The 16,155-nt window shown below is 36.6% G+C and overlaps 1 protein-coding gene across 3 annotated transcripts in view; it reads left to right on the top strand.

Moving 5' to 3' along the window:
• LOC149779368 (uncharacterized) overlaps positions 1 to 16,155 on the top strand; it is a 238,271-nt gene that overhangs the window by 83,018 nt on the left and 139,098 nt on the right. For 2 of the 3 annotated variants that reach the window (XM_089939997.1, XM_089939994.1), the window contains exon 1: positions 3,769 to 3,948. The exons of the other annotated variant lie outside the window; for it this stretch is intronic. The gene's annotated coding sequence lies outside the window, so the exon portion shown is untranslated. Of the gene's footprint in view, positions 1 to 3,768; positions 3,949 to 16,155 lie in introns of those variants that run through there. 3 annotated transcript variants of the gene reach the window in all.

Below are 16,155 nucleotides of genomic sequence, written 5' to 3'. Positions count from 1 at the left end.
CCTTCTTTGAAAAATGGTCATTTTAAAAATTGGATACAACTTTTTTTCGAACTAAAAGTTTGCTAGACCCTTGTGAATATTTGGGGTGGCTTTATCAACAGTTTGATCTAAATATAGTTAAGTTTGAAAATAATCAACATCGGTCTTGTAAACCTAGGTGTTCCGAAGAGAAAGTAGAGGGATTTTCTCTACATCAACAATAACATATAGCCTCTCTTCAGAGTAGTGAAAGCTTGGTAGCATCCTAACTCTGTCTTGTTTAATTATTGTTAAGTACAACAACAGCGTTCGTATGTGGCTCAAAGCTACACACACTCTAATAATTTTGTTTCCTGGCAGAGATTACCGAGTATGTACCCAATGACCCCTAAGTTTCATGTTTAGTTGCTGGTATCCTTATTGCTAGCAGGCAGATAATAATTCAGATTGTCCATTTTCTCCTCCTTTATATCATTTCATTTTATAGCTTTAAATCTTTGCTTTTGACCTCATTTGACTAAACCTCAACATGTTCCTATTTGAAGATTTTCCCCCGCAGATACGAATATGTTTTTAATCATATATCACTTTTATTTTGGATATAGTTTACCCATTCCCTTCAAACGTTTTTTTTTTAAAAATCATATGCTTTGGGATTTTTGTTCTGAATCATAAGGGGCCAAAAATGGTCCCCTGTCCTAACGAGAAAGATAGCGAAATCAAGTAGAAGTCCCAATTTTAGCAATCTGGGCCTGATTCTTTACCAAAATGATGGGCATTGCCACATACCCAAGAAAAACGCCCGACATTGTATATTTTGAGATGCCCATGGCTATATGAATAATATTCATCTTGGTTTAAGAGTGATGATTTCATTCAGGAAAGAATAAAGAATATCGGGTCCCCAGGTGGTCGAGTGGTTTAAGGCGCTCGCATTTAGAAATCACTGACATCTCACCTCTGTCCGCTTGGGTTCGAGTCTCGGAGTCGACTTACGTGGGTATGTGAGAAAGCTTGCCTGTAGCTTCCCGGGGACGGTGATTCTTCACAGGGTTTTCCGGAGTTCTTCCTTCACCAAATATACTGGCCGCCTTGTACAGCCTATCATGTGCTAAAAAATGGCGTTAAACCCGTAACAACAACAATAACAAAGAATTTTACATTAAAACAGAAGACGCCTCCATGCCAGGGAGATCACATTAAGGCTAAAACACTTACGAAATCCTTTTCTCATTTCATTGTTTATTTTTATATTTTTGAAGTGGCTCGTGGAGGACAAATTATGGTGGTCCTTTTGTAGTTTTCATTTTTAGACTGGTTTCACTGTACAGAAGAAATAAGTACTCCCAATTGGAACGAACTTGTCCTTTTTTTGTCGCATGCAAGATACAATCTATGATTTAAGTGGCGATTTAAAATGCCTATGCTCCCGTTGTCGCTATTACGCCTTAGGCCTAATTACATTTCTGATTTCACAACAATTCGATGACGTGTCATTGCTAATATTATTGCAGGTAATAGCTTGAGGATATGGGTCTATGTATTTTTCTCTGTTTGTATTTAAAATTTCTCTGGATTAAAAGCGCAGGTGTTCAGAGATGATTGAAACTTCGTAAAGTACAATTTTGAACGCATGTCTTTCTATGGAACAAGCTTCCACTGAATATAAAATCTGCAGAAAATATTAGAGTTGATTTTTATACGTAAGAATGCGTGTATTACTAATATATTATAACATAAATTAGGACTGGTCATTAAACACAGCTACGTAGGAAATATTCGATGGCTTTTCAATTGATTGAGATCGTTAGTTTTCTAAGTACAAAGTTGCAGGAATAAGATATAATTAAAAAAATAATTAAAAGTGTAGGTATTTGCAAAAAAAATTTAAACGTCATAGCGTTTGTTGGTTGTTCGTTTTAGTTGTTGGGGGGTATTCTTTTTATTTGTAATACCTATCATTTGATCAAAATCTGTTTCTCGCCCACACATCCGGCTGTTCGTCTACCAAAGTATGCCGAAGGATAACACCACTGCCATACGACTGTATGGAAAATTTTCGACTCTCTAAAAGAAACTCTGAGATAATCATATTTATACTTCCTAAACCAACATACAACTAGATGTGCTGGAACAGATTCTTACAATATGATGGGTGCTGAAAATGACACTTGACGAATTTTCAACAATCACTGAAATACTTGCACTGTTAAGTTTTAATTGTTATGCGTGCGTGACTTGAAGTAATAAATCGCTTTCAATAACCTGAAACTGTTGTTTACGTTGTTGTTAGCAATGACAGGTCATGCAGTAATTGCTACGGCAATGAAGTTATTAGGATCTAAAAACAATCATGGACTCGCTGATAGACCAAATGGCCATTAGTTAGTTGTATAAGGGGAGCTGTTTTTCTTACATGCGATGCAATAGGACGAATTCGTTTTGATTGTGAGGAATATGTTCTCTTTCTGGAAGTTGATGTTATTCCACTCGCACCGGCAAGAGGTCACGTTATACTGAAGAATATATATATATATATATATATATATATATATATATATATATATATATATATATATATATATATATATATATATCGAAATGGGATCTATGATCATGTCCACCTTATAAAAGGGACTATTTTGTACGTATGTGCCGTATAGTAATCGAGTACTGTAGAGAAATAAGATTCCCTCTAAAAAGTAGCCCCATATTGTAAACAGCATATACTTGGATTTTCCATCACATAGTGTGCCGGCAGACCCGAATTTATCGTGTTAACTTGTTATCGTTAGTAGAACAAACAGTATAGACTTGGATTTGCCATCACATGAACTGTCAGCAGATCTGTGTGGCGCGGATCACTTGAAATAATGATTGAAACCATGAGCTTGAAGACTGACTATGAGAAAGCGTTCTCGTAAGAGATGTGGTGGTTTAAAATATTTATTTCTATAATTTGTTTAAGAGATTAAAAAAAAAACAAGAGGATATTTAGGACCAAATTAATTTCTACAGGTGTCCATTAAGGCACGGTTGTTCGTATTTTACAAAATAATATTGTCAAACGGTCCTTGGCAAAAAGTGGTGGTATTATTTGACCAAATTGATTTCTACAGGTGTCCTTAAGGCACGGTTAACTGTATTTTCCAAACTATTATTGTCCAACGGCCCTTGGCAAAAAAATGGTGATATTATTTGACGAAAATGTTTCTACACGTGTCCATTAAGGCACGGATGACTATTTTCCAAAATAATATTGCCAAATGGCCCTTGACAAAAAGTGGTGATATTATTTGATATCTTGTAGCTGAACCAAGATGTGGGTGCACGGTACACGGGCAACAGATTCTCACACAAACTTATAAAATAGGGGAAGTGTTACGAATAGTAAGATGTTAAATTAGATTTCGGACAAGTAAATGTAAATTTATGTTCTCAAGTTATCAAGCTTGCTCTGTTTCACTGAAACTATTTTTAAAAGCAGTAACCTGTTTATAAAGAAAAACATTTGCAAAGTCTTTTTCTTCATTTATCACAATTGTTTTGGATGAATTAAACAAAAAATGTATTTCCTATCCTTTCCCTTTTATAGGGTCTTGCTGTAAGCTAATATTCGTATTGTCAGCTGCCCTTCCATTGCACCCTGTTACATTTTGTTTAACTTGGTACATGTGTTAACATTTTTGTGTGTGATTACAAGTCGTGCACTGAGATCGTGATACATGCATCCATCTATTGACTACTGATGTTGACTACTTCAGTCCATTGCTATTTAAGTGGCAACATGCAACTGATGCTGAACATACTGTTCGCTATTGCTGTAATCACGTTAAAGAGAGTTGTCGGCTGATCATATTCAGTGAGCTCATCAGTATTGGATCATACAGGTAATCTGTTACAGGCAGGCAATGACTTCCTAACTGGATTAGACTTGGGGCTTCGCAGATTCAAGAGGGAAAAATTCTAGTAGGTATCAAGAAGTGATTATGTCCATAACCTGTAACGTACCAATGTGTGTGTGTGTGTGTGTGTGTGTGTGTGTACTATACTTTGCGGATTTATAACTTTGACTGGGCAGGTAGGTGTTACTTTCTTTGCAAATAGATTATGTATTCTTGGGCCTTTACATTTGTGTTTTAGTACCATGGAATCTATGTAAATTGTTACCTCATAACTAATGAATTGACAATGGTCAGTTAGTAACAAAGTAATTGTTATGGTCAGTCTAAATTGTGTGTAATGGGCCCCCAATATATCTAATTCTAGTATGTATTTGTTTCGCTCTAAAGTAGTCTTTGCCTTAAAAATGTTCATAACGATCAAATACATATTCGAACGGTTTAACGTTTATTTGGCATGTTTTGTTTCTTCGTATTAACAGGAGACTATTTAATCGCCCCATCACGATGGTTAGCTTTCTCTCTTTTTTTGTTGAAAATTATAATGCATTTAGATATTACAAGTTTGCTTTTTTTTAAAAATTCCTTTTTTGTGTGAAAATTCCTGTCATTTTAGATAATGTATTTAGATAATGCATGACGCATCCGATCCTATATTCACAAACGCTTTTAGTGACACGACAGATTTTAAGTGGGACACACCTTTTTCTGTATTCTTGAACATTTTGAGAGCAACACACCGTACTCTATATTCTTTTACATGTTTGAACGTGATACGCCTGACTCTATCTTCTTTTACATGTTTGAACGCGATACGCCCGACTCTATATTCTTCAAACATTACCTTTTATTCGTGAGCATTTTTGAGCCCAACACGCCTTACTCTGTATTCTTAAACAATTTTGAGTGGCCGAATGGTCTAAAGCGCTCACCGTTCCGGATCACTGCCATCTCACCTCTGTCTGCGTGGGTGCGAGTCCAAAGCTCGGCTAGCGTGGGTACGTGGGAAAGCCCGTCAGTAGCTTCTCGTGGGTCGGTGGTTCTTCATTGGGTTTTACAGGGTTCTTCCTCCACCAGTTACACTGGCCCCATGTGTAGCCTATCTTGTGCTGAAAATGGCTTTAAACCCTAGAACAACAGCAACAACTTAAACAGTTTTGAGGGTGACACATCTGACCCTATTTTCTAAAGGAGGGTTGAGACGTGACACACATGTCCCTGTAATTTTTTAGCATTTTTGAGCGTAATCCACCTTGGTCACTACTCTTGAAAATTAGCAAGACATGGCTCTTCAGTTCAAGTTCAAATCTAACATGCTTTAACTTTGATTAGAATTAAGCTTGAATTATACAATTTTTCAGTATCTCCTTTACTTTGGTTCTTCAAAAGATTAACAATCATGCTGCATTTCAGTTATATTGACGTACTCAAAGTATCACAACTTATTTAGGGTTCTGAGCTTGAGATGGGTGGTTTTGCTCAGTTTGTTTCGAGAAATCGGGGTCTGGCCCTGGTTTCACACAAGTTTTACAAGTGTCTCCTCTAACTGTCATTTTACATTATCTGGCTTGTGATATTTTAGACTATATCTGCATTTGTGGCAGAGGTAGGGGGAGTTGAAATGATGCCAATTTACGTTTAATTTAAATTTAAATAACACACAAACCTTTCTTTCTTTAAAATTCAATTCAGGAATTCATGGAATTTGGGGAATCCTTAAAATTGTATCAGGTTAGGCAAGTCTCCTGTAAGGACAGTTCTAGGTTTTATGTCTGTATTTCATTCTATGGTGCCTCCTGAATGTATGTGAAGCAAAATATTAGTCGTTAATAATCAATCAGTAACAAAAATACTTAGAAATCTTAATTTGAGGAAATAAGTTTGAGTTGTTTGGTGAAATTCAGGCCTGGTCTACTTTAGTTGTTTGCTGACACTCTGGCCTGGACTACTTGTGTTTGTTGACACTCTGGCCTGGTCTACTTGTGTTTGGTGACAATCGGTCCTGGTCTACTTGTGTTTGGTGACAATCGGGCTTAGTCTACATGTGTTTGGTGACATTCAGGCCTGGTCTACTTGTGTTTGGTGACACTCGGGCCTGGTCTACTTGTGTTTGGTGATAATCAGGCCTGGTCTACTTGTGTTTGGTGACAATCGGTCCTGGTCTACTTGTGTTTGGTGACAACCGGGCCTAGTCTACTTGTGTTTGGTGACAATCGGTCCTGGTCTACTTGTGTTTGGTGACAACCGGGCCTAGTCTACTTGTGTTTGGTGACAATCAGGCCTGGTCTACTTGTGTTTGGTGATAATCAGGCCTGGTCTACTTGTGTTTGGTGATAATTGGGCCTAGTCTACTTGTGTTTGGTGACAATCGGGCCTGGTCTACTTGCCTCTGTGTTGTAAGGTTTTTACGCAGCAGCACAAAAATCCTAATTTTGACTTCGTATTGTACATAAATGCCACGGTAGTTACAAGTGACATAAAGTTATTATTATTTTTTGGTAATCTGCCTGACAAAACGTTATCCTATGTGGGGATGAAGGACAAAATATTTTATAGCTGTAAGCATAGGGGTATATCCAGTGCTGTCATAATGACATTTACGATTTCTAAGGGAAACGCTCGTGATATTTTTAGTGTTTTTAAGTCCCACAATATCTGTGGAGTGGGAATTTATTGTTGTCTATGTCTGTACATTATTTTTCGTCCAGTCACACCACAACGGACTGCGTGGATTCAATTATAATTAATCTGGTAGAAACCCATCGATCACTGTCGGTCTAGTCACACCATGAAGGCCTGCATGGATTCAGTTTGGTAGAAACCCATCGATCATTTTCCGTCTCATCACACCATGAAGGACTGCATGAATTTAAATAAAACTTGGTACAAACCCATCAAATATTGCCCGTCACGTCACATCATGAAGGGCTGCATGGATTCAGTTTGGTACAAACCCATCGATCATTGTCCGTCTCATCACACCATGAAGGACTGCATGATTTTAAATAAAATTTGGTAGAAACCCATCAACCATTGCCCGTCACGTCACATCATGAAGGCCTGCATGGATTAAAATATAGTTTGGTAGAAACTTGTACAGTAAGCGTTCAGGTCAATTTAATTTCACCATTTTCCGACATTATTGTAACAGAGTTTTTTTCTTGTTGACTGAGAACTTTCCCCTTGTGGCTGTTTCTTGAAATATTGTCGAAAACCAGGGTCTTTTGTGAAGCTGGATGTTCGTAGATTTACAGCAGAGGTTTACATTTTTCCTCGCATGCCGTTGAAAGTTTAATGTCATACGTCCAGAATTCCAATTTCACGTGTTGTATCAAAACGCTTGTCCTTAAAATTCCATTTTCTAGGTCGAGAGTTTAGATAGTATCTGTTGAATTAAACAGTAGTGGTTGAAAGTTATATTTTCTGTGTCAAGGTTTTAGATTTTATACTGTTAAATTAAACAGTAGTGATTGAAAGTTATATTTTCTATGTCGTGGTTTTAGATTGTATCTGTTAAATTAAACAGTAGTGGTTGAAAGTTATATTTTCTATGTCGAGGTTTTAGATTGTATCTGTTAAATTAAACAGTAGTGGTTGAAAGTTATACTTTCTATGTCCAGGGTTTAAGATTGTGTCATTTGAATTACACGGCGGTGGTTGAAATTTCAGTGTCATATGTCGAGAATTCCTAATTTATGTATTGGTTCAAAGAGTTTATGTTGAAAGTTCCATTTCATATGTTGAGTATTTAGATTTCATTTGTTGAATTACATAGTGCTGTTTGAATGTTCGATGTCCAGTATCGAGTCTTTAGATTGTATCTTCTGAATTACACGACGGCTGTTGAAATTTTAATGTCATATGTCGAGAGTTTCAATTTAACATGTTAAATCACATTCTGTTGAGAGTTCCATTTTGTATATTGAGGTTTTAGATCGTATCTGTTGAATTGCGGTGGTTGGTTACTTTATTGCGCTTGTCAGAATTAATATTTTTATATGGTGAAAAGTTGTGTTCGTGTTAAAATTAACATTACGCAATGTCCACTTTAACAATTCAAAATAATATCAAGTATTAAGATACATCATTCGTGTATTCAATTATGAGACGCCATTACATTTCTTGCATTTACAGGTTGGAAAGTTACCATTCACAGATCGAGAAGTATTATGAATTTATTCGCTTGAGGTCACTCTCGTGAACGGACCGCGTTATTTTTAAACAAGGGGGCTGCTTTTCGGGGCTGTGAAATACAACGAATGAATCTAAGTACTCACCATATGAAAAGGAACTTTCATCACAAACATTTACATTCAACGCGTGAATTAGGGACTCTCGACGTGTGGTATGAAAGTTTCAACCACCGCTGTGTAATTCAAATTATACAGAGTAACACATCGACATAAGAATTGGAATATTAAACCACCACTGTATAATTCAACATTTGAAATCTTAAATCTCGAGCTAGAACTGGAACTTTAACATATTAACCCCTGTAGGTTTTTGTCATTTTCGCTTGAAAATTTAGTAGGAAACACATTTTGAAAGCTACTTCTGAATAGATCCGAAAACACCAAATCCCCGGTGATCTTTCAATAACATACTGCCTAGTTGTGTTAGAAACATCGTTTTTCATTGGCTATTTGACTCGCACTGAGCAGAAGGGTAAAAGTTGGATTTTTTAATTCTATTTTTTTGCAAAACGGAGCCATTATTTTTGTATCGAGACTACTCTATTCCAAATGCCCATCTCATCCTACTTTTTGCAAAGGCTCGTCTGTCTGTTTGCAGTTCATACCGGTTTGCCTTAGATCTGAGACCAAAAAGTCTAAAATCCGGACACAAATACGGATTCCAACCACAGGCAATTTTGGGCAGAAAAAGTCGGGTCCAAAAATGATTTTTTAAACCTGTATTTTGTAGTGCAACTAGATATTCCAGATTATTTGGTATCATTGTAGAGCTACATCTGTCTACCTTTCTATAATACCACCCACTTTAGTGTATCATGCATGACCATGACGCTACAGAGCTCGGCAATAGGCTACTACCTCCTGCCCCGTTAAGTCGTCGCTAGAGGTTAATGTGTTAAGGACATGCAATTTGATCCAACAGTGATACTGGATTTCTCGACATACGATATCGAAAATTCAACTGCAACTTTCTCATTGGACCGGCTTTTATCCGCTACGGCGCCTCATATCCTCTGGCACCGACTTATGGTCATATCTTTAAAAACTGCCAATAAAAGGGAGTGTTCTTTGCGTTATCTCTTCTCCTCACACATTGGTTGGAGGCTATATCATTGAGACTTGGTATGCCGGATGCGTAGTTGGTGTAGATGCGCAGTAAGGGTTTCTTCTTCTTCTTCAATTTTGGTATTATTTCTTTGTAAGATTTGTACTTTTTCCCTTTGGTCCATTTTGGAGGATATTTCTTGCAAAATTGCTAAAGAGGGAGTATTTATGAAATTAATTTCGTCATCTCATTCCAGTCTTTGTTGGTAGCAGAATTTTATTGAAACTGTGCTGGCTAGATGTGTCGTTAGAGTAAATGCAAAATAAGCTGTTACTTTTTATTTTATTTATTTAAAGGGGCGGGATTTCTTGAAATATTGTCAAATAAGGGAAATTCTGGCAATAGGCTTTTTCTGAAACAGAAGAATCTTGTTTGCAGTGCACTTGAGCGAACATAGGACATTGTATTGCTGCCCCTTGTGACAGTCTGTCTGTTCACCGATCTGTCCATATGTGACCTGCTTTTCCTCCTAAGCTACATGGATGATCTTAACCCTGGCCTTAAAGGGTTGTTCTTGCATGACATTGTAACCTATGTTAATTTGTTTCTTACTGTCCCATCTGTGCATTCTGAGTCGTTTCTTAATGCCCCATCTGTTTATGCCGAATTGTTTCTTACTGTCCCATTTGAGTATGCTGACCTGTTTCAGAACAATACCTAGTTTGAACCATCTCCATCTAACTAGTGCAAGACTTGTCTTTATTATCAGATTGAGATGAAAATTGTGCAAAACTAAATTATGATTGCCATCATTACAAAAATACGTGAAAATGATGTATTCATATTTACCTGTTATGAAAATATGATGTTAATATAAAATATATAATTAATAATTTTCCATCGATTATATTTATCTAAAATGATATATGATTTTGTCAGGTTTTTCTTTTCATTCCACTTAGATCATCAGTGCATTACTTCTAGGTCAGTGCAGGATGTTTAAAGTTTACTTTCTAACATGGCCATATGTTTCAGTATGTTATAATGTTTAACTCTGGCACAAATTTTGTATTGTTAAAAAACTTCGAATTATCTCAACACGAGATATGACTGTTAAATTAACATCGAATTGTCTTCTTTTGAAATATGACTGTTAATTTATTTATAGGTGTTGGCAAAATACAGATTAGTATATATGTTCTGTCGCTCTCTCCTTCTGGCTGTTACTCCGTCTCTGAAGAGGGTCAGCAACATGGGTTCTCCTTCTCCATTCAGCTCTGTTACCGTTATTTTTGTAGTGAGTCTGAGTGTCTTCAGATCCTACTGTACCACATCCTTCCACCTTTTCCTCTGCCGTCCTCGTTTCACTTGTCCATACATGTCTGCCTTCGTGATTCGTCTGATGCAACTGTTTTCTTCCCTCCGTTCCACGTGCCTATACCACCATTAGTCTGGGTTCACGAACCTTGTCTCTGTGATACACGCTACGTCAACTATTCGGCAGATGTCTTCATTTCTTTTCCTCTCTTTAAGTGAGATCCCGTGTATCCAACGTAACAGTCTCGTTTCTATTTTCTCTAGGGGCTCTACTTTTTTTTTTTTGTGACCATCCTCCTTCAGGCCCGGCCCTATAGCAAGGCGAAAGAGTCAACAAGGCGAAAGAGTCAACCGCCTTGGGCCCCGTGCTTTCAGGCAGTGCAGTTGTTTGCTTGGGGCCCCGCGCTCATCGCTTGCTGCCTTGGGCCCCGCACATCCTAGGATAGGGCCTGTCCTCTTTAGTGACAAATTAGCATATGTGCTAAACAATACTAATGAGTAAACATGCTAAAGAAAAGTATTGGTTAGATCCGTGTCTGCTGTCTCTGCAGTTAAGTCAAACCAAGTATAAAAGTGGTGCTACACATAACCGTGTGTTTCACATTTATCACGGAAGGGGAAAACCCAACCCCCCGAAAACAGGATGAAGAGTGATCTGAGTGGGTACGTATTATCGATCTTTATTGTGTACGAATTCACTTTTAGAAAGCAGTAGGTTATGGTTAATAAACCGTTTCCAACTGCACATTTCTATACCAACATCATATCTGAACACTTGAAGAAGTGGTTCCGGATATTATGTGAAATTGGCCGAATCTCAAAATTACCTCGCAATGCTTACTTTTCGGGGTAATATTGCAATTAATATTACTTTTATGTCGATTGTTTACAATTCATTTAATGGAGTACGGCATATCCGTGGTGGAACTGCAGCATTTTGTTTTTAATGAACATGGTCATGCGCTGATATTACGACTTACTAAGGGTGCGAACTAAAATTTTGGTCACATATGAGAACGGACCAAGATACACTGAATCACGGAGATGTACGCTACAGTCGATATTAAAACACGGAGATTTAAATGTACTTCAGAATCATTTTGAGAACCATTTAGACATTTAAAATAAATATTCTATACATATTTATTTCATTACAATCTAAACTATTATGAAACGGAGAAAAATATTCCATTTTTGCTGCTCTCAACGCTTTCTCGTTTAAGTATTGAGGTGACTTTGTCTCGTCAGTGAAATACCGCGTGTCGCAAATGAATGCTTATCAGTAAAATGTTGTCTCTTATTTTCTATGGTATCAAGATACTGGTTGCAGTCTAATATTTCCTGAAGAATGGATCTTCGTATGCCTCATGAAATTACCCTTACTGCTGCATTTAATCACATTCTTAGCGTTGAGGATGATTTTCTGCAGGCATCTTCTTGACTTCTCTTGTTAAAGAAAAGCCCCAAAAGGAACCATCCATTTGCTGTATCTACTCTATAACAGTAACTCACACAGGTTCCTCTTCATCGTCTATTTCAACATTTCTTGCTGTGTCGTCTGCCTCATCTGAGTTGCTTCGTCCCTCTGATTCATTCCTGATCTCAGTTCTCCTGCAACCATCCGATCTATCGTATATATTCGGAAAGATTAAAATTTATTGATTTATTAAAGTGTTCTAACAATCAATGACATATAAACCACCTTTATATATAGAAGTATATAACCAACTAAAGGATTTTCATTTTGTGCAACGTCTTGGTGGGTTTTAAAACTAAATTCACTAACTTGTATGTTTTTTGTGGGGTTTTTATTTGCCCTTACCGACGTTCAATTTACCACCAAGATACCGCCCTATTAACCGTCATCTTCCCATAAAGGAAGTAAGGATGATAACACTTCTGGTCTGCGAGTACGACAAAAAAATATCAAGTGGTTATGATATTGGTTATATTTTATAACTTGCGACTATGCATGTAACACCTTAACCTCTGCTCGACCACCGCGACCACTGGACATGTTTGGAGGCGATTACCGTCATAATTCTATGCATGCATTTTAATTATATGCTTGTATTTTCTATTCGTGTATGATGTATGTTCTATTAGTGTATTCTGTGTGTTCTATTAGTGTATGATCTATGTTCTGTTAGTGTATGGTGTATGTTCTATTAGTGTATGATGTGTGTTCTATTGGTGTATGCTGTATATTATGTTAGTGTATTCTGCATGTTCTATTAGTGTATGATCTATGTTCTATTAGTGTATGGTGTATGTTCTATTAGCATATGCTGTATGTTCTTTTAGTGTATATTGTATGTTCTGTTAGTGTTGTATGTTCTATTAGTATATGCTGTGTATTCTATTAGTGTATGTTGTATGTTCTATTAGTGTATGTTGCATGTTCTGTTCGTGTATGTTGTATGTTCTATTAGTGTATGCTGTATGTTCTATTAGTATATGCTGTATGTTCTATTAGTGTATGTTGTATGTTCTATTAGCGTATGTTGTATGTTCTGTTAGTGTATGTTGTATATTCTATTAGTGTATGTTGTATGTTCTGTTGGTGTATGCTGTATTTTCTATTAGTGATGCTGTACGTTCTATTAGAGTATGTTGTACGTTCTATTAGTGTATGCTGTATGTTCTATTTTACATTATTCAATTTTGCATTTTCTATGTGTATTTGTTTTAAATTTGACGATATTATCACACATTAGTTATCAGGTGAATTGAAAATTAAAAAGACTTTTTAAAGTTCAACACATTCCCCAAACCTCCAAGTGATAAATTAAGTAGCTTTAATATCCCCCTCATATTTTACATACTGTGGCCTTTAGATATGTCTGTATATGCAATAAGGATTAGGCCCTTGCTGTAATGAATGGTCAGCGTGACAACAGTACTGGTCAATGGCATTTGATGCATTGTTTCGTCGGAAACGTACGATTTTGTTTGAATAAGTTTGTGTTAACCTTGCATAATAGCAAGTTAACGTCATGTGCCGACACATGCTCTAAACTTTCTAAAGCATCGGTTTCAAAGAAAACAATTAGTGGAATTCCTTTGGGACTGATCACGTGAGTAACTAACTTCACAAGATATTATAATCATATGGATTGTTTTAAAAAGAAGCATTTATGACAGATGTTTAACTGGTTTATGAGAATATAAAATGAATATCCTGCATTGTTTGTATATTTGTCACTCTTTGTTCAAAGCTTTAAAAATGAAAAGATATGATCTTATTTCCTTCTCAGTAATACGATAATCATGCAGAATTTTCCACATACAAAAAAAATATTTAGCACGTAATATAAATTTAAGAATCAAAATTGATTTATTAACGAAGTTTCATGTGGCAAATTGTTTCGACCCTAATTATTTCACGACAGCTTTTCTCACAGACCCCCCCCCCCCCAAAAAATCCACATCCACAACCAATACTCAATAGTTGGAACAAAGTGCATGGGGGGGGGGAGGGGGGTCATAGGCGGTTGCTATGTTTCAGATAGGTATAAGAACTTCTCACACGGTAGCAGTTAATCAAAACACTGTTTCTTTTATAATTGTAGTTTACATGAAATGCCTCGAACAATACAACTTAAAAACAAACTACCATTTCCAATTCCTTTCAAAACAGTCTGTGTGCTGAGCTTAAACATATGTTATTTCCAAGATTCCAAGTTTGGATACAGGGCAAAAGGACTGGAAACAAGTTATTCAACTGACAGGTTCCTCTCCAATTGTAAGCATAAATTAACGCGAATGCGGGAAAGAGTACTTAACAAGGTTAATACGGGTTACGCACCTACATATCATGAAACGAGAAGGATGAAAGAAGGATAAAAGCGGAGGGATATTGTTTGGAGTGGTCCGGTACGTTCAGTTTTAACTGTAGGCATAATAGAACAAAACGTAATCATATGTTTGTGAATCTTTTTGAGCTTATAAAGAATAATGTCTGCATTTCCTTTTGTTGCAAAATGTTTTATTCAGACGCGTAAAGTTCTTGTCAAATAAAAGTGTGTTGGTGTCAATATTGAAATTCATTACTTATCTGAAATAAAGATCTTTTCTTGCGTTAAGAATAAGTCTGCATAAAAGGGTGGTCGTTTTCTTTTTGAAATCCGCAAGAACGAGTAGGATTGGCAGTACAGTTACATCTAAATTAATCATAACTTAGCGAACTGCATTTGTGTTTATCCTGCTTAAAAACAGCACAGACGTTTGCCTATTACCAAATACTAAATAACTTGGAGCAGATGGTTTCGGTAATTTCTTTTTGTGTGTGTATGTATTTTTGTAGGGGGGTGGTATTGTAGATCAACATATTGTAGATTGTGGCAGACTGTTCGTAAGTCGGTAGGTGCTTTTGGTTTGGCTTTGGTAGACAAAAAATGTTAATATACATATACTTAATGGTTGGCTTTTCAAAGATAAGGATGAGACTGTAACATTCATTGCAAATAAATGGCTTCAGCGTAGTCAGTTATGTTGTTGCCTCCACATGGTTGTTTCCATTTACATCAGACTGATTGATGATAGAGATGAATCCTCTCATTTTGTATTGTGAAAATTGCTGTTCAAATAAATAATTGTAGTAAAATTAATCAGATTATAAGCGATTGTGCATATAATGAATACAACAGTGAAGATGACGTTACTGATGACTTTGAAGACGATGAAGATGATAATGATGGACAATTTTTTAAATTACAAGACACAAATGGGGAATCTTTTCTTGAATATTTTAAGCAGATATTTACGGAACATGTCCAAGATATAACTGATTTAATACATTTAAATATCAATGAGTATGTGGAAAAAAGCTTGGGTATTTATATAAAGAAATTTGTGTTGAAACTCAGACACCGAAGTTCCAAGTTTTACCGCAGAGGCAACCGCTCCGGTGGCCTTAGTGGTTAGAGCGTCCGCCTCGGATGCAGGAGATCGCGGGTTCGAAGAAGTCCGCCAGAGTCATACCAAAGACTTATAAAAATGGTACAAACAGCTAACGCGCAAGGCGCTCTGCATTAAGAGGTTAGTGTTTGGACTGGTCGGCTTTGTGTCATGATAATGTGACTGGGTGGGGCATCATGCCCCAGTGCTAGACATCACTATAAACTGTCATACTGCAGATATCTTTGCGATATGACTTAAAAATTGTTAAAGCCAATTTAAAAAAAAAATCACACACACACACACACACACACACACACACACACACACACACACACATTGCAGAGGTTACAATCACCATGGTGGGATCAAGACTGTGATATTGCTAAACAGGAAGAATTTCAACTTTTAAGAAAATATAGATTTACAAACCAAATTGTTCATCTTGACGCATAACGTTCACAGTAGAAACTCGTTTCAAGCGTGTGACAATTGAAAAAGTCATTATATGAAAAATATATGAGAGATTAGCTTGTACAATCAAAAAATGACCCCCAAAAAGTCTGGCACGTGTGAAAGGGAATGCACTATACCAAGGTAGATGTAAGTGAATGGAAAATAAGAACGAATGACTGCTTTGATTATTTCCGTTTATTATTAATATCGAACAGAGATATAAAATATATGAATGACGAGAACGAGAACGACGATTTAGAATTGAATAAAACCAAATACAAACCAAGAAATATTAGACGGCGTTCGCTTATTGAAAAATATCACTCCAGGTCCAGACAAGATTCCAGTCATTTGTTACCAGTTG

The sequence above is a fragment of the Sinohyriopsis cumingii genome, chromosome 17 (genome assembly GCF_028554795.1).
Source record: "Sinohyriopsis cumingii isolate HCF-2022 chromosome 17, ASM2855479v2, whole genome shotgun sequence".
Classification (NCBI taxonomy): Eukaryota; Metazoa; Mollusca; class Bivalvia; order Unionida; family Unionidae; genus Sinohyriopsis; species Sinohyriopsis cumingii.
This window is presented reverse-complemented; position numbering and strand designations above follow the sequence as displayed.